Source organism: Salmo salar, chromosome ssa08 (genome assembly GCF_905237065.1).
Source record: "Salmo salar chromosome ssa08, Ssal_v3.1, whole genome shotgun sequence".
In the NCBI taxonomy this organism is placed as follows: domain Eukaryota; kingdom Metazoa; phylum Chordata; class Actinopteri; order Salmoniformes; family Salmonidae; genus Salmo; species Salmo salar.
The window spans coordinates 5,451,504-5,471,040 of record NC_059449.1 but is presented as its reverse complement, the minus strand read 5'-3'; the positions used below and the strand labels follow the sequence as shown (position 1 = coordinate 5,471,040).

Sequence of the window (19,537 nt, the reverse complement as noted above, 5' to 3'; positions counted from 1 at the left end):
TCTGTGAGTGCACACAAATGTGATAGTTAGTCATCCTTTCAGAAAGCTTCTGAAAGCTTAAAATTACACTTTACCTTGGCTTTTGGGATTTGGAATGAAAAATGCATTTCAAAACACTGCAGTGGGTAGATGGGAGTCAGAGAGAAAGAAACGGTGCAATTAAATGGGACATTTACCATTTTCTAACCTTATATTCAATATATCCAGCACCGTACTATTACCTACATGTGTGAATACGGAATAAGTTATGTAGTAAAATAATGAAAAGGGCCCAATAAATGTATTCTTGATGAGTAGTAACCTTCTCATTTCTTGACTTTTAAAGATCTTAATGGCCTCCATTAATAAACCACTTCACTAAGGCTGAGTTTACACAGGCAGCCCAAATCTGATCATTTACCCAATTATTGACAAAAGATCTGTTCTGATTTGGCAAAAGATCAGAATTGGGCTGCCTTTTTAAACACAGCCTTTTAGGTAGTAGAAGCCACATCCTCCACAAAGATACTTCAATCATTCAATCTCATCAAGGCCACTTAGTTATCATAATGATAACCAAATATGCTGGGTGCCATATCGTGCAGAGAAATTGAGTCACCGCAGCACCATTGGCCGTAATGAGCGCTATAGGCCTCAGTTCTAATCAAAACGAGGGAGCTCAGAATTACCTCAGAATCCCGTCATGACTCATTGGGCTCCATTGTGAGGTGATTGGACAGCGTCGCAGTCTGCAGACGTGTTTGAGGCGTATTAGCTTCAGGCAGGATCTGCAGCAGGATCCATCAGGAATAATGACTTCGCACTGAGGTGGCGGCCTCCAGCATGAACACAGAGGAGACTACTATTCATCACTGTGATTTGGGATGGTCCCTATCATTTCAGATGCATGAGAGTCCCAACTAAGGAAGCTTAAAGGCCAGAAAACTTGCCTTTAAGCCAAAGGAGGCAGACTGGCTGTCATCTGCATAATAACCCTTTGGTTTTCCCTCCTCTCTGAGTGAACGAGAGAGAATGGTGGCGTCTGAGAATAATGGATGAGTCGGTTGTCATCCGTGGGACCTGCTAGTGTAAAAGCGTGAGTGTCGTGATGTGTGTTTTGTCCTATATTTGTATTTTTAATCCCAGCCTCCGTCCCCGCAGGAGGTCTTCTGCCTTTTGGTAGGCCGTAATTGAAAATAAGAATTGGTTCTTAACTGAATTGCCTAGTTAAACAAAGGGTAAATTAATTAAAAAAAGAAAACAAATGAGTGTGTATAGTACCTTTTTGTGTGTGCATGATTTCAGCCTGTCTGTTTTCTAGCTTCCCCGCTGTGTATGGGAACACACAGACACAACCACGCTCAATGGCAAAAGGCTGTGTGTTAATGCTGATTGTTTTGTGCGAGTTGAGAGTGAGGCACTGAAGGCCTAAGTAAATTCCTAATGGTGGCACTCATTAGATGAGTTTGTGTGTGTGCGTGCAGGTCTGTATTGCCTACGTACATGTGTGTGTGCGCGCCGTTGGGTGTGGGTTCCTGTTAGTGTTTGGTGTGTGTTTGCTGTGCTTTGTGGGTGTGTATAATTCTCTACTGGATGAGGGGCTGAGGCAGGGTCAGGACCTCCACTGAGACAATGACTCATCCAAGGGTGGTGTACAAACACCCTTGGACAAACACAGGCTCCCTGTGGCTCAGTTGGTAGAGCATGGTGTTTGCAACGCCAGGGTTGTGGGTTCGATTCCCACGGGGGGCCAGTACAAAAAAAAAAAGTATGTATGAAAATGTATGCATTCACTACTGTAAGTCGCTCTGGATAAGAGCGTCTGCTAAATGACTAAAATGTAAAATGTAAAATGTTAAAACTTCTGAGAAGTGGAGATAGAGAGAAAACATCTGATCTGAAAACACTTGATCTGGAACAAAGCAATTGTGCCATATGAGGGTTAAAGGGCATTTTGTTTCCGACCTTATGGCCTGTGCTTTGTTTCACAAGGCCTCTCTAATAGATAACAACTATTACATCATCTGATTTGTAATAACTTGAAGAGCACAGACATAGATTCCAGAAATACGACACAGGGGTTGCAAAGTCTGTTGGTTGCAAATCAGTTTGAGGCAAAACATAATGTACTGTTAAATCTACATACACTGAGTGTACAAAACATTAGGAACACCTTCCTAATACTGAGTTGTTACCCCTTTTGCCCTCAGAACTGCCTCAATTCCTCTGGGTATGGACTCTACAAGGTTTTGAAAGAGTTCCACAGTGATGCTGGCCGATGTTGACTTCAATGCTTCCCACAGTTGTCATGTTGGCTGGATATCCTTTGGGTGGTGGACTATGGAATGCCAATTGGTTCTTAAAGCACTTGGTCAAAATGCAATCTTTTTAATGCTACGCGTGTTATGTAAGCAGGTGCAGGTGCTAAATTAACGCGTTAAGTTAACGTCTTCACATGCTAAGTTAACGCCTATACGCGTCAAATAAGTGCCTGCAAATGTGCTTGCAGGCGGTCCAAAATGTGCTAAATAAACGGCTGCAAGCGGTCCTGCACACGTCAAATTTACACCTACAGCTGCTAAATATACACCTACACATGCTAACTTAGAGCATTCTATAATATGCTAATTTTACTAATCAATTTCCCTAGCTCCTCCTTTCAACCGGATTTCACAGTTTGAAGGAACTTCCTTTTCCACTGCAGTTTCTAAAACTGTTAAAATTATGTCTGTGAGTATAACAGAACTGATATGGCAGGTGAAACCCTGAGGACAAACCATCCCCCCCCAAAAAAAATCAGCCTACCTCTATTTTCAATGGCTATCACTTTAATTATAAGGCCAAGTCCTCCCAGATTGCAGTTCCTGGGGCTTCCACTAGATGTCAACAGTCTTTAGAAAGAGTTTCAGGCTGGTTTTTGGAAAAATTTGCCAGAAATTGTAGTTTTTCTAGGTGGCTCCCATTTTGGCTGTAGTGTTTCCATGTGCGTGGAAGAGAGTGCATTCTTTGGTATTTTTCTCCGGTAAAGACAATAATGATTCTCCGTCTTAAATGTTATTGTTTATTTACGTATTAGGGTACCTAAGGTTTGATTATAAACGTTGTTTGACTTGTTTGAAAAAGTTTATTGGTAACATTTGGGATTCAATTTGTATGCATTTTGATGGAGGGAAACTGGGTGGATTATTGACTGAAGCGCGCCAGCTAAACTGAGTTTTTATGGATATAAAGAAGGACATTATCGAACAAAAGGACAATTTGTGATGTAACTGGGACCTTTTGGAGTGCCAACAGAAGAAGACCATCAAAGGTAAGGCATTTTTTATATTGCTATTTCTGACTTTCGTGTCACACATGCCTGGTTGAAATATGTTTTTCATGTGTTTGTATGCGGGGCGCTGTCCTCAGATAATCGCATGGTTTGCTTTCGCCGTAAAGCCTTTTTGAAATCTGACACTGCGGCTGGATTAACAAGAAGTTAAGCTTTATTTTGATATATTACACTTGTGATTTTATGAAAGTTAAATATTTATAATACTGTAGTTTGAATTTCACGCTCTGCAATTTCACCGGATGTTGGCCAGGTGGGACACTACCGTCCCACCTGCACATAATAAGTTAAATGTCTTACTCACATCGGCTGTGGAGAGCGTGATCACACAGTCTTCCGGAACAGTTGGCGCTCTCATGCATGTTTCAGTGTTATTTGCCTTGAAGCGAGCTTAGAAGTAGTTTAGCTCGTCTGGTAGGCTCGTGTCACTGGGCAGCTCTCGGCTGTACTTCCCTTTGTAGTCTGTAATAGTTTGCAAGCTCTGTCACATCTGACGAGCGTCAGAGCCGGTGCTGTACGATTCAATCTTAGTCCTGTATTGATGCTTTGCCTATTTGATGGTTCGTCAGAGGGCATAGCGGGATTTCTTATAAGCGTCTGGGTTAGAGTCCTGCTCCTTGAAAGCGCTAGCTCTTGCCTTTAGCTCAGTGCAGATGTTGCCTGTAATCCATGGCTTCTGGTTGGGGTATGTACGTACGGTCACTGTGGGGACGACGTCATTGATGCATTTATTGATGAAGCCAATGACTGTTGTGGTGTACTCCTCAATTTCATCGGCGGAATCCCGGAACATATTCCAGTCTGTGCTAGCAACAGTCCTGTAGCTTAGCATCTGCTTCATCTGACCACTTTTTTTTATTGATCTAGTCACTGGTGCTTCCTGCTTTAATTTTAGCTTGTAAGCAGGAATCAGGAGGATGGAATTTGGTCAGATTTACCAAATGGAGGGCGAGGGAGAGCTTTGTATGCATCTCTGTGTGGAGTAAAGGTGGTCCAGAGTTTTTTTCCCTCTGCTTGCACATTTAACATGCTGATAGAAATTTGGTAAAACGGATTTAAGTTTCCCTGCATTAAAATCCCTGGCTACTAAGAGCGCTGCCTCTGGGTGAGCATTTTCTTGTTTGCTCATTCAATGCTTTCTTAGTGCCAGGCTCTGACTGAGGTGGTATGTAAACAGTTTAAAAAAATACAGATAAACTCTCTAGGTAGATAGTGTGGTCTGCTCTACCTCAGGCGAGCAAATAGCTCAAGACTTCCTTAGATATCGTGCACCAGCTGTTATTTACAAAAGACATAGTACGCCACCCCTTGTCTTACCAGACACTGCTGTTCTATCCTGCCTGTGCAGCGTATACAGTGAGGGAAAAAAGTATTTGATCCCCTGCTGATTTTGTACGTTTGCCCACTGACAAAGAAATGGTCAGTCTATAATTTTAGTGGTAGGTTTATTTGAACAGTGAGAGACAGAATAACAACAAAACAATCCAGAAAAATGCATGTCAAAAATGTTATAAATTGATTTGCATTTTAATGAGGGAAATAAGCATTTGACCCCTCTGCAAAACATGACTTAGTACTTGGTGGCAAAACCCTTGTTGGCAATCACAGAGGTCAGACGTTTCTTGTAGTTGGCCACCAGGTTTGCACACATCTCAGGAGGGATTTTGTCCCACTCCTCTTTGCAGATCTTCTCCAAGTCATTAAGGTTCAGAGGCTGATGTTTGGCAACTCGAACCTTCAGCTCCCTCCATAGATTTTCTATGGGATTAAGGTCTGGAGACTGGCTAGGCCACTCCAGGACCTTAATGTGCTTCTTCTTGAGCCACTCCTTTGTTGCCTTGGCTGTGTGTTTTGGGTCATTGTCATGCTGGAATACCCATCCACAACACATTTTCAGTGCCCTGGCTGAGGGAAGGACGTCCTCACCCAAGATTTGACGGTACATGGCCCCGTTCATCGTCCCTTTGATGAGGTGAAGTTGTCCTGTCCCCTTAGTAGAAAAACACCCCCAAAGCATAATGTTTCCACCTCCATGTTTGACAGTGGGGATGGTGTTCTTGGGGTCATAGGCAGCATTCCTCCTCCTCCAAACACGGCGAGTTGAGTTGATGCCAAAGAGCTCCATTTTGGTCTTATCTGACCACAACACTTTCACCCAGTTGTCCTCTGAATCATTCAGATGTTCATTGGCAAACTTCAGACGGGCATGTATATGTGCTTTCTTGAGCAAGGGGACCTTGCGGGCGCTGCAGGATTTCAGTCCTTCACTGCGTAGTGTGTTACCAATTGTTTTCTTGGTGACTATGGTCCCAGCTGCCTTGAGATCATTGACAAGATCCTCCCGTGTAGTTCTGGGCTGATTCCTCACCGTTCTCATGATCATTGCAACTCCACGAGGTGAGATCTTGCATGGAGCCCCAGGCCGAGGGAGATTGACAGTTCTTTTGTGTTTCTTCCATTTGCGAATAATCGCACCAACTGTTGTCACCTTCTCACCAAGCTGCTTGGTGATGGTCTTGTAGCCCATTCCAGCCTTGTGTAGGTCTACAATCTTGTCCCTGACATCCTTGGAGAGCTCTTTGGTCATGGTGGAGAGTTTGGAATCTGATTGATTGATTGCTTCTGTGGACAGGTGTCTTTTATACAGGTAACAAACTCAGATTAGGAGCACTCCCTTTAAGAGTGTGCTCGTAATCACAGCTCGTTACCTGTATAAAAGACACCTGGGAGACAGAAATCTTTCTGATTGAGAGGGGTCAAATACTTATTTCCCTCATTAAAATGCAAATCAATTTATAACATTTTTGACATGCGTTTTTCCTGGATTTTTTTGTTGTTATTCTGTTCAAATAAACCTACCATTAAAATGATAGACTGATCATTTCTTTGTCAGTGGGCAAATGTACAAAATCAGCAGGGGATCAAAAACTTTTTTCCTCACTGTAACCAGCCAGCTGTATGTTGATGGTGTCGTCGTTCAGCCACGACTCCGTGAACCATAAGATATTACAGTTTTGAGTGTCCTGTTGGTAGTTTAATCTTCCGCGTAGGTCATCTATTTTAATGACCAAAGTATGCACTTTGCTAGCAGGATGGAAGGAAGTGGGGGTTTATTCGATCGCCTACGAATTCTCAGAAGGCAGCCCACCCTCCTGCCCCTTTTTCTTCACTTCCTCTTCACAAAAATCATGGGGATCTGGGCCTGTTTCCGAGAAAGCAGTATATCGTTCGGGTCGGGCTCGTCAGACTCGTTAAAGGCAAAAAAGGATTCTGCTAGTCCGTGGTGAGTAATTGCAGTCCTGATGTCTAGAAGTTATTTTCGGTCATAAGAGACGGTTGCGGCAACATTATGTACAAAATAAGTAAAAAAACAAGTTACAAACAATGCAAATGAACAAACCAAAAAAACACAATCGGTTGGGGGCACATAAAACGTCTGCCTTCTTATCCTGCGCCATTTTACCAACCAACAATGCAGTTTAAAAAAAACACCTACAAAATAGGAATAAGAAATAAAAGAAACAAATAATTAAAGAGCAGCAGTAAAATAACAATAGCGAGGGGGTACCGGTACAGAGTCAATGTGTGGGGGCACCAGTTAGCCGAGATAATATATACAGTACATAGGTAGTTAGAGATATTGAAGTGACTATGCATAGATGATAACAGAGTAGCAGCAGTGTAAAATAGTGGGGGGGGGGCAAATGCAAATAGTCTGGGTAGCCATTTGATTAGATGTTCAGTAGTCTTGCCGTGCGGAAGCAAATAGAACAGTCTATGTCTAGGGTGGCTGTAGTCTTTGGCAATAACACCAAATGTTGGTGACTGTAGAATTGCACTCTCCATTTTCTCCCTGAAGGCTGCATAAGTTGGGTGTATTGGCAGCCTTAAAACAATGCTGCATGTATTTGCTTCCCGGAAAATCCTGGCAGCCTCATTCTCTTGTTTGTGTAAGAAGTGTAGCAGTGGCTCCAGCCTAGGAATTCTGAAATGAATTCTCCGGGATTAAAGGGTAGGCGTTCCCCTCTGAAAAAAGAAGGGAAGGGTGGGACATTAAAGTCCATAAGTAACACTTATTAAAGAACATGACACTCTAAGTGAAAGTAGTTTGCGATTTAATTTACTGTAGCTATTACATTCTTACGGAGCCCATGGAAGAATAAGGCTATAAAATGCTGTCCCACAGTTGAGAGGGATTAGGTGATATATTTTACTGACGTGGGCCGTGTTACTTCAATGATCATGGTTTTGCATCTAACCTTCCACCTCCAGCAGCCAGTCCCTCCAGAAACATATGACTCTGCTCTCTATTGCTCTTTGATTGGTACCAGGTGGGGAGCGCTCTGCTTTGTAGAGAGAAGCTATGTCTTTGGCCAAAAGAAGCTACTCAGCGTAGATGAAAACCTCTCTGAAGAGGCTTGAGTGTCTATTTATGTAAGACCTAGACACTCCAGACCCTCTCTGAATCTATAAAGTAAAACAAGTCAATGAATTTGCCTTGAAGAATTTAACTCAGCTTATGAGATTCCTTAGATATCTGGAAACTCACTGCTCAAGAGCATCCCGTAGCCTGCTTTCTAAGTAGAACTTTGTGGCTGACTCCACCAGGGAATCCCTCTCCTCCAAGTTGCAAGAAAGTTGCATGAAAGCCATTTTTGCCAATCAGGTCCCTCAAATATTGCAGAGGAATGGATGGCACTCATTAGCGGCCGGAGATATTCTCTTGAGGGACCACCCTCATCAGCTGCCTCTTTTCCATCAGCATCCCTACAAACAACATCTATTTTTGCCTCCAGATTAAAGCGGGCTCCCTTAAAGCCTCTCATTGCACAATCATAAATGTTGTCCCTCATCACATTAATTTGGTTTGCATCAGGGGCAAAAGCGGAGTCAACCTTGCTGCTCATTAACTTCAGCAGTGTTTGGCGGTCAACACTAAAAAATACATTCAGAATAACAAAGCTCAGATACTTCCCACAATTCATCTGTAATAACAAGACATTGAATTATTTACAGTGATGACTTACTCATTGTTATCATCAACAACATCAACAGATGAGAGTGGAGGCCACATATTGTGGTGAAGGTGGATGATAAGCCTCAGGGAATGGAGGAGGGGAGGCTACAGGAAGTGGTATAGGTGGAGGGGAGGCCACAGGAAGTTGCCCTGGTGGAGGGGGGGGGGGGGCACAAGAAGTGGTGCAGAAGATGGGGGGGCCCACAGTAATAGGTGCTGCCACAAGTGTAGCCTCGTTTGTAGAAATAGTCTGTAAAAGGTAATTTAAAGGCGTTCTGAAAATGATTTCCAGAAAGAAAATGTAGCCACATGCATCACTCACTATAGAATGTAATCAACGTGTAGGTCAAGAAGACATTTTAAGGATGCATGTAGCCCAAATTTTTTAAATAATATTTTCAATATGTATTACATTCAACAAGCAGACAGTGTTGTTTTCTCCTGCATGGTCCGTCCTAACTCTGGAGGGAACGCCATATCTGAAGACAGCATTCATGAAGGAATCCATTACAGTACTGCTGTGATTGTTGCAGCAGACAAAATATTATATTAACATCCAAATGTGGAACGATGTTAATGAACAATCTACCGCGGATCACAACTATAAGTACTTCCGTTAGCCCTCTAAAGCTCTAGCAAGGGTTTGTTCTAAACTGTTTCCTGCAGCAGAAGATGTGTGATTACAATGTCTACTTCAATTGGAAAAATAACCAAGTTTATCTTGATGAGTCAAGAGGACAGACTCTCCTGTTTTTCACACTTAGGCACAAATACTTTGCTCCAACTGTATGTCCTCAATTTGAGCATGTTTGTTAATTTCATAATGCAGATATTATATCAATCACAGAAGTAGCATAAACACAATAAAACAATTATCCACTTGAGAGACATATGGTATCAAGGGCCATTGCTTGCTAAACTGAACTGTTAGTTGTTGATGAACAATTTGAGATGTTACAATGTACAACTTCTCACCAGTGATGTATCTACCTTATCAGTTTGCGGTTTCCATCGAGGTGCCGTAACGAGCTTGGTCCAGCAACACGGTATGACCTTCTCTGCAGCCTCTGCGACATGGCTCTGAGGACAGTCACCCTCGGGTTAACGCGAAACATGCTGTCCCTCACTGCGTCTCTGCACCCGGATTCCCAATGCCCTTAGCTGTGCTCGAACAGCCTCCGGTCCGAGTTTGTCGTTCCCAGCCACCAAGTCCTTAATCTTTTCATCCAGAGCTAAGTCAGACATGTCAGAATATAACGGTGCATGTGACAGATTGAAGTGTCTGGGGAAAAAATGAAAAAAGAGTAACAATGGCCAAGCATGACAATAGTGAGGGGTGCGTCATAATGATTAAATTAATTAAAATGAATTAGTGAAACTGTTGAAAATAGTATATGGCATATTAAATATATTACGCTATTGTTATCTTATAGAAACATAATGGAATATTTTACATCATATTAGCATCAACATACATTGTTGTTTCATTCAATTTCACATAATAATTCTGTATTTCATTTCATTTTTGTTACATGTAATCTTTTGGTTCAACCTTAATATATAATGAGCATCATCAACAGGGGGAACGCTAATAAGTGTATGCTAATAAGCTATAATTTTTTTTTTTCAATTTATAAGACTTGTTCATAAAGGAAAAATGTGTTCATAAGAAGGGCCTGAGATCAAAGTCAATCTTCAGACTACTAGGGGTCAATGTTTTCAGATAGGATATCCAGTAAGCCTCCCTTTGTAGTAGTAGGATCTCGATGTTACCTCCTCTCCTTGGTAGAGCAACATGCTCAATGCCTGTGTATTTGAGGGAGGAGATGGGATGATTAGCTTCAACAAAGTGAGCTGCTACTGGATAGTCAATGTTCTACACCTGATTGAGCTGCGGTGTTCAGCTATGCGTTGTTTTAATTGTCTTTTTGTTTGTCCTACGTAGGCTTTTCCACATGAACAGGTGATGAGATAGATTACTCCCTTTGTCTTGCAAGAACCCCTAATAGGGATCTTTCGACCTGTATGTGGGTGTCTGAAGAAAGACGTTTTTATAGTGCTATTGCATTGTGCGCATGAGCCACATTTGTAGTTCCCATTTAGGATAGGTGTCAAGAGTGTCTGAGTGGGCTCAGGGGGCATGTCAGATCTCACCAAACTATCTCCAATATTGTGACCACGCTTAAAGACCACCAGCAGGGTTTCCTTGAAGAGGTGTGCGATTTTTTGTTTGTTTGTCTGATTGCAGAATATGACAGAGCTTTTTCAGGATTGCTTTCATTTTCTCCGAAGCCGTGGTGTACTTAGTGCAAAAGACAGTTGCGTTGTTTTCCTTCTTTGGTTGAGTTTTTAGTAATTCCTCTCTTGGTTTTTGAAATATTTTCATCATTGCAGCATAAAGAGTTTTGTCCTTGTAGCCTCTCATTTTGAATTTATCTGTCTTTTTTTTAGCATTGCTGTCAAAATCTGACTGGTGGCCACAGATTCGTTTAACCCTGAATAACTGGCTATATGGTAGATGTCACGAACTCTACCGAAGGTGGCTCCTCTCCCTGTTCGGGCGGCGCTCGGCGGTCGTTGTCACCGGCCTACTAGCTGCCACCGATCCTCTTTTCCTTTGGTTTTGTGTTACACCTGTTTTGAGTTAGGTAATTAGTGGGGTACTTAGTCTTGCTGTTCTGGGTTTAGGTTTTTGTGCGGGATTGTTCGTTGTTGCCTGTCGTGGGGTTTAGGGGGTGTTTTTGTGGAAGATGTTTCTGGACTGTGTTCTGACCCTGTTTAGGTGGACATTGATATTTTTGTCTGGTTCGTTTTCCTTGTTCATTTCCTGATTGGATTTGTTGGAATTAGGAAATAAAACACCCTACTAAGCATCTTTGGTCTCCTGCGCCTGACTTCACCCCATCACTCTAGTGAGCCGTGACAGTAGATCATTCTTGAGGGGAAGGGGATGCATACTATCCGCACATAGCATGGTATTGCGATCTGTGGGCTTTGTGTATAGGTCTGTGAGTAATGCATCATTCTCTTTGATAATTCATAAATACAGGTAGTTTATTTTTACCTCATCAGTCTGCATGGTGAATTTGAGGTATTAAGAGCTCTCGTTTAGTAGAGTTTGGAATGCATTTAGTTCCTGCTGACTTCCTTCCCAGAGTACAAAGACATCATCTATGTATCTCTTCCATAGAAGTATTTTAGAAAGTAAGGGGTGTGTCTCTGTTTTATAAAGGAATGCTTCTTCAAATTGTCCCACATATAGGTTTGTATAGTTGGGGGGAAAAAGGGGAGCCCATGGCTACACCCCGAATTTGAAGGAAAAAGTCTGACTCAAAGACAAAGTAGTTATGGGATAATACCAGTTCAGTAAGTTGTAAGATGCAATCATTGAATGGAGCAAGGGTAGAGTCTCTCTGCTTAAGGAAGTGTTGCAGTACCTGCAAGCCTCCAGTGTGTGGGATTTTAGTGTACACAGTACAAGCTCTCCACGTCAAAAGTGGCCAGCAGGTTGCCCTCTGGTATCCTTCCTAAGCCCTCTATCAATGAGATCATGTGACTAGTGTCTTTGATATAAGATGGGAGATTCTCAACCATCGGTTTAATGTGGTAATCCAAATTTTTTGAAATGTTGGATGTCAGAGTCGATTACTGCTACAATGGGTCTACCTGGAGGAGGAGACACTTGTTTGTGTAACTTAGCAACTGTATAGAAAGTTGATCTTGGGAAATTTCACACATAGAAATTCAACTTCTTCTTTAGTGATTTGTCTTGATTGCAAACAGCTTTCCATTGTGGATGAGATATTATGCTGGAATTCCAGGGTAGGGTCACTATTCAGTTTGCGATAGAAGTCACCTTTAGATAGTTGTCGGCGACATTCATTCACAGTCACATTTGTTTTGTATACAAATTCCTCCGGTCCCCCGATGGGCAGGGTCAGGCCTGGATGATTGTTTGGGTGTAGGATCAAGTGGGTCAGGTCTGCACTGGCGTCTGCGGGATAGATTGGCGCCGCTGAATGACTCCAGTGATGGCGACTCAGGTGGCGACTGCACTGGTAGTAGTTCTGATGGTAACTGCACCACAGGCTGGCAGTAGAACTACAGGGTGACCGGTGGAGCCGGATGTGACGGAAGTGGTTCCTGTGTAGCCATTGTTAGCAGAGTCTCTCTGCGAGCTGGAGGAGGAGCTCCTGCATCAGCCGAGCGATGTCTGAGGCCAGCAATCTGCCACATAACGGAGAGGGGCCATAAAATCCAAGCTGTGGAAGGCCTGTGGCTTCCTGAGGCTCCAGAAAGGAGACATATTCCAGTGTGTAGTTGTCTGTATACCCCGGAGCCATCCTACTCTGGACTGCAGATGGGATATATGGCAATTAACCTGTGTGCTATTCTCTGGAGGCAGCCACAGTTGTGCTAGCAAAGTGATAAATCCGTCTCGAAGGACCATGAAAGAGTTGGGCTGCTCTCCAGTTGGGCTGGTCTGTATCCCACTGATTCATTTCCCGGTCAGAAGAATAAGGCAACCTCACAGAGAGCTACACATAGGGAACTTTATTTCCAGAGGACAAATGAGGTGAATGTGGTTCTGTCAGGTGTCGGGCCCCCTAGCAACCACCTGACCCTGGCAACCTATCAGTGGCCAGGTCACAGAGGTCACTGGGAGTTTGGGGAGTCAGTTTATGATCCTTCAGTCTCTCTGGCATTGTTGGGGGATGGGTGGAGTGAGATGTGAGATGTGATTACAGAGGAACAGGACCACAAATACAATCTATCTAACCATATCAACCTATTTTGCACTGTGTCCTGATACAGCCCAACATTGACCTGTATGTATGGTTGTAATCCAGCGCTGACTTTGAAGTGTCTGTCACTGATAACATCCCTTCTGTGGGTTGGAACCCTGCAGTCTGCTCAGCTCTGATTGGCACCTTGTTGTGCTGGATCATCCCTTGTTCTCGCGTCCATCTGCAGTGACCTAGAGCAGGACCAAGATGCCCCTGTGTTATCACCACCCCCACCACCACCGCCCTCTTCCCCGCATCTGTTCCTTTACTTTCTTTCCTCCGTGGAATGCTAAAAAAAAAAGCCAAACAAACACACAGAGGCGGACATTTTGTCTCCTCCGTCTCTCCCATTTCTCTCAGGTTGGTGTCAGTTACCTGGGTCCATATTATGCTTCAATCTGGCGAATGGCTGTCAAGTTGAAAGGAACATCCGTGACTTGGTACCTTTGAGATCAGTGGAAGCTGGTGGGTGGAGCTATAGGAGGACACGCTCATTGTAATGGCTAGAATGAATAAATGGAACGGTATCAAACATTCAGAAACCACATGTTTGACTCCGTTCCATTTATTCCATATTAATGTCCTCCTATAGCTCCTCCCACCAGCCATGAGAAGGCTGGTATCCTCTCATTTAATCATTATTGGGCATTTTGGGGAAGACATATGGAGGTGTGCCTATTAGTAAATCTGGACTCATAGCTCCTCATTTAACTGTAATTAAGTCACAGCAGATTTCTGGCTCGTACTGTGGAACTAGATGAAACCACCTTAATTCTGTAAAGGGATTCATTGATGTCCCAGCTGCCTAACAGAGATAGTGCAAGAGTGCTTTATCCTATTCTGTCAGGGTTTCATTTTCTATTAGGTTTTCAACACAATATCTCTCCGGCTCTTTATTTGTTAATTAACATAACCTGTTATGATGTTAATCTGTATTGCACTATTGTAATTTAAAAGTTTTCATAAAAGTTTAAATTTGACCAACTAAATTGTTCAAATCTGTACAATTGAAACTAGAATGATTGGATATTATAGAGAAAATAACAGCACTTTGCACTTGCAAAGCATAATAGGTCATGAGCAAAATAAATTAATTATAAAACACATTAAGTTCTATGTCACTGGAAGAAAATGGCCATGACAGCTAAAACATTACCCTCTGGGTAAAAAGTGGATGAGTCAACATTGTTTGCACTGTATAGTGGTTCCCCTCTAAAAACAGAAATAAATAATTGGCTTTATTTACAAATTAGCAACAATGTCTCACCCCATGTTCAAGAATGGCCTTTTTCTCGCTCATTTTACGTTATTTGAAAAAAACTAAATCATCTCCAAAATATTACAGGGGCATTGCACTAATAATGGCGCTGACTAGGGAAACATTCCCGCTGTTCTGTTCTTAGTGCCAGTCTGCGCATTCAAACTAAATCAATGTAACTAACAATGGCATCTTAAAGGTTGCAAGATCGAATCCCCGAGCTGACAAGGTGAAAATCTGTCGTTCTGCCCCTGAACAAGGCAGTTAACCCACTGTTTGAAAATAAGAATGTGTTCTTAACTGACTTGCCTAGTTAAATAAAGGTAAAAAAAAAAAATGCTTTCATTAATAAAATAATGATAAAAATACTCTTTCAAAATGCTGATGTTTATTTAGTTATGGATCCACAACGATGTCACAGTATCCACCGAGGATGGCGCCCCTCCTCGGTCGGGCGGCGCTCGGCGGTCGTCGTCGCCGGTCTACTAGCTGCCACCGATCTATGTTTCTGTGTTCTTTGGTTTTTGTCTGCTCTAGCCCGCACCTGTCTCTTGTCTGTCATTAGTGGGGAGGTATTTAGTTTGTTTCTTTGGGTTCGTCTTTGTGCGGGATTGTTTGTTTGTCAGCGGGCAGGTCTGTGTACGTTCTGTGCTTTTGCACATTTTTCCCCAGCGGATTCTCGCTGGATGAATATTGCATTTGCCGGGCTGCGCCCCGTGCGTATTTTTGTTTTCTCCGGGTTTACTGTGTTCCCGTGTGGTCTCTGGGCGCACCCTATGCCCTTTAGTTACACCGAGAGTTTTTTTCGGTGCAATAAATATATCATTCTACGACACTACTGGACTACGTCTCCTGCGTTTGACTCTGCCCTTTCCTCCTGCCTTAACTTCTCTAGGTTCGGGGGGACGAAATCGTCCCACCTACTCAACAGCCAGTTGAATCCCGTGGCGCGTAATTCAAATACCTTAGAAATGCTATTACTTCAATTTCTCAAACATATGACAATTTTACACCATTTTAAAGACAAGACTCTCGTTAATCTAACCACACTGTCCGATTTCAAAAAGGCTTTACAACGAAAGCAAAACATTAGATTATGTCAGCAGAGTACCCAGCCAGAAATAATCAGACACCCATTTTTCAAGCTAGCATATAATGCCACATAAACCCAAACCACAGCTAAATGCAGCACTAACCTTTGATGATCTTCATCAGATGACAATCTTAGGACATTATGTTATACAATAAATGCATGTTTTGTTCAATCAAGTTCATATTTATATCAAAAACCAGCTTTTTACATTAGCATGTGACGTTCAGAACTAGCAAACTTCCGGTGAATTTACTAAATTACTCACGATAAACGTTCACAAAAAAAATAACAATTATTTTAAGAATTATAGATACGAACTCCTCTATGCACTCGCTATGTCCGATTTTAAAATAGCTTTTCGGTGAAAGCACATTTTGCAATATTCTAAGTAGATAGCCCGGCATCACAGGGCTAGCTATTTAGACACCCACCAAGTTTAGCCCTCACCAAAGTCAGATTTACTATAAGAAAAATGTTATTACCTTTGCTGTTCTTCGTCAGAATGCACTCCCAGGACTTCTACTTCAATAACAAATGTTGGTTTGGTTCAAAATAATCCATAGTTATGTTCAAATATCCTCTGTTTTGTTCGTGCGTTCAAGACACTTTCCGAATGGTTAAGAAGGGTGACGCGCACGACGCATTTCGTGACAAAAAAATTCTAAATATTCCATTACCGTACTTCGAAGCATGTCAACCGCTGTTTAAAATACATTTTTATGCCATTTTTCTCGTAAAAAAGCGATAATATTCCGACCAGGAAAGCGTGTTTACGTTCAAAGAGAGAGAAAATAAAAACATGGGATCCCCTCGTGCACGAGCATCAGTCTGATGGTCCTCTGATAGACCACTTAACCAAGGCGCTAAAGTTTTTCAGCCAGCGGCTGGAATTACATCATTCAGCTTTTTCCCGGGTTATGAGAGCCTATGGGAGCCGTAGGAAGTGTCACGTTACAGCAAAGATCCTAAATGTTCAATAAACAGAGCCAAGAAGCCCAAGGAATGGTCAGAGAGGGTACTTCCTGTTTGGAATCTTCTCAGGTTTTTGGCTGCCTATGAGTTCTGTTATACTCACAGACACCATTCAAACAGTTTTAGAAACTTTAGGGTATTTTCTATCCAAAGCCAATAATTACATGCATATTCTAGTTTCTGGGCAGTAGTAATAACCAGATTAAATCGGGTACGTTTTTTATCCGGCCGTGTAAATACTGCCCCCTAATAAACAAAGCCAAGAAGCCCAAGGAATGGTCAGAGAGGGTACTTCTTGTTTGGAATCTTCTCAGGTTTTTGCCTGCCATATGAGTTCTGTTATACTCACAGACACCATTCAAACAGTTTTAGAAACTTTAGGGTGTTTTCTATCCAAAGCCAATAATTATATGCATATTCTAGTTTCTGGGTAGTAGTAATAACCAGATTAAATCGGGTACGTTTTTTATCCGGCCGTGTAAATACTGCCCCCTAGCCCTAACAGGTTAAGGAACCGTGACAGAATCCCGCACCACTAAAATGATGGAGTCAGCAGGAGCGGAAGCACCGTCAGTGGCAGAACAGGTGTCACAGCACGCCAACCTCCTCCACCGCCTGGGCTCGGCGATGGACCAAGTGCTGGCCAAATTGGAGAACTGGGAGAGAGGGGCTTCACCCACCGGACCAGCTCCGGTTCCTCAGCCGGCGCCCCTACCGACCCCCCCTGAAGCGGGCGCGAGCGGCATCCGGATTGCGCCACCGAGGGAGTTTGACGGGACACCTGCGGGATTTAAGGGGTTTTTGCTACAGGTTGAACTCTACCTCAATCATCCCCCGGAGGGCAAGGCGGCGGGTGAGTGGTTGTTTCACTTAAGACAGGGGACGAGGAGTGCTCAGGACTTCGCCCTGGAGTTCAGGACTCTCGCCGCGAGGTCGGGGTGGAATGAGCGGGCCCTGATGGATCATTATCGCTGCAGTCTCCGAGAGGATGTCCGCCGGGAGCTGGCCTGCAGGTACCACGCCATCACACTGGACAACCTGCTGGCTGCCCGGAGACGTTCCAGTCGGGGCCTGGTCGTTCCACCTCCCAGCCCTCCTGCTCCACAGCCCATGGAGATAGGAGGAGCTGCGTCGAGGAGGACCGGAGGGGGGGCCTCTCCTGCACCCACTGTGGGCGCAGAGGACACACTGCGGACCGGTGCTGGAGGAGTCCCCCCGGGAGTTCGGATGGCAGGCAGAGCACTACATTGACCCCCCAGGTGAGTCAGCACCAGCCACACCCAGAGCCATCTGTCGACCACCTGTACACTTCAGTTTGTTTTCCCGATTTTTCCCCTCACTTCCAGTATAAGGCACTAGTCGATTCAGGTGCAGCTGGGAGTTTTATGTACCGTGGGGTCGCTAAGAGGTTAGGTATTCCCCTGGTTCAGCTGGACCACCCCTTCCCTGTGCACGCCTTAGACAGTCGACCACTAGGGTCCGGCCAAGTGGGGGAGGCTACTGTACCACTGGTTATGGCGACGTGGGGGGGTCATGTGGAACGTATCAGCCTCTTCCTCATTGACTCCCCGGCGTTTCCAGTGGTACTGGGTATCCCCTGGCTAGCCACTCACAACCCTCAGATTTCGTGGAGGCAGAGGGCTCTTAAGGGGTGGTCGAGGGAGTGCTCAGGTAGGTGTATAGGAGTTTCCATCGGTGCAACCACGGTGGAGAGTCCAGACCAAGTCTCTACCGTGCACATTCCCTCTGAATATGCCGATTTGGCTATCGCCTTCAGTAAGACGAAGGCGACCCAATTACCACCCCATCGACAGGGGGATTGTGCGATAAACCTCCAGGCTGACGCGGTCCTTCCTAAAACTCACGTGTATCCTCTGTCTCAGGAGGAGACAGTGGCTATGGAAACGTATGTCGCTGAGTCCTTGAGACAGGGATACATTCGGCCATCTAAATCCCCTGTCTCCTCGAGCTTCTTTTTTGTGAAGAAGAAGGTGGGAGGTCTGCGCCCGTGCATTGACTATAGAGGTCTAAATTCGATCACAGTGGGGTTCAGTTACCTGCTACCTCTCATTGCTATGGCGGTGGAGTCATTTCACGGGGCGCGCTTCTTCACCAAACTAGATCTCAGGAGCGCGTATAACCTGGTGCGTATCCGAGGGGGAGACGAGTGGAAAATCGCATTTAGTACCACATCTGGCCATTATGAGTACCTCGTCATGCCGTATGGGTTAAAAAATGCTCCCGCTGTCTTCCAATCCTTTGTGGAAGAGGTTCTCAGAGACATGCTCGGACAGGGTGTGGTGGTGTACATCGATGACATTCTGATCTACTCCGCCATACGCGCCGCGCATGTGGCTCTGGTGCGCAAAGTGCTTGGCCGGCTGCTGGAGCATAACCTATACGTCAAGGCTGAGAAATGTGAGTTCTCCAAACGAGCCGTCTCTTTCCTGGGATATTGCATTTCCACCACAGGGGTGGTGATGGAATGTGACCGCATTACGGCTGTGCATAATTGGCCGACCCCTACCACGGTGAAGGAAGTGCAGCGGTTCTTGGGGTTCGCCAATTATTACCGGAGATTTATCCGGGGTTTTGGTCAGGTGGCAGCTCCCATTACCTCACTGATGAAGGGGGGTCCGGTGCGACTGCGGTGGTCGGCAGAGGCGGACAGAGCCTTCTGTCGTCTGAAGGTTCTGTTTACCGACGCTCCAGTGATGGCGCATCCGGATCCCTCTTTGCCATTCATAGTAGGAGGTGGACGCGTCCGAGGCTGGGGTAGGAGCAGTTCTGTCGCAGCGCTCGGGCGCTCCTCCGAAGCTCTGCCCCTGTGAATTCTTTTCTAAGAGGCTGAGTCCGGCGGAGCGCAACTATGACTTGGGGGACAGGGAGTTGTTAGCCGTGGTCAAGGCTTTGACAGTGTGGAGACATTGGCTTGAGGGGGCACGTCACCCTTTTCTCATCTGGACCGACCACTGTAACCTGGAGTACATCCGAGCAGCGAGGAGACTCAATCCTCGTCAGGCCAGGTGGGCCATGTTCTTTACGAGGTTCCAATTCACCCTTTCATACATTCCGGGTTCTTGGAACCGGAAGGCCGACG

The 19,537-nt window shown here is 44.4% G+C and overlaps 1 non-coding gene across 1 annotated transcript; it reads left to right on the top strand.

Moving 5' to 3' along the window:
• Window positions 1-1,656: 1,656 nt before the first annotated feature.
• On the top strand, window positions 1,657-1,732 carry trnaa-ugc (transfer RNA alanine (anticodon UGC)). The gene has a single exon. It is a non-coding gene; the product is annotated as a tRNA-Ala (tRNA).
• The last annotated feature ends 17,805 nt before the right edge of the window (window positions 1,733-19,537 follow it).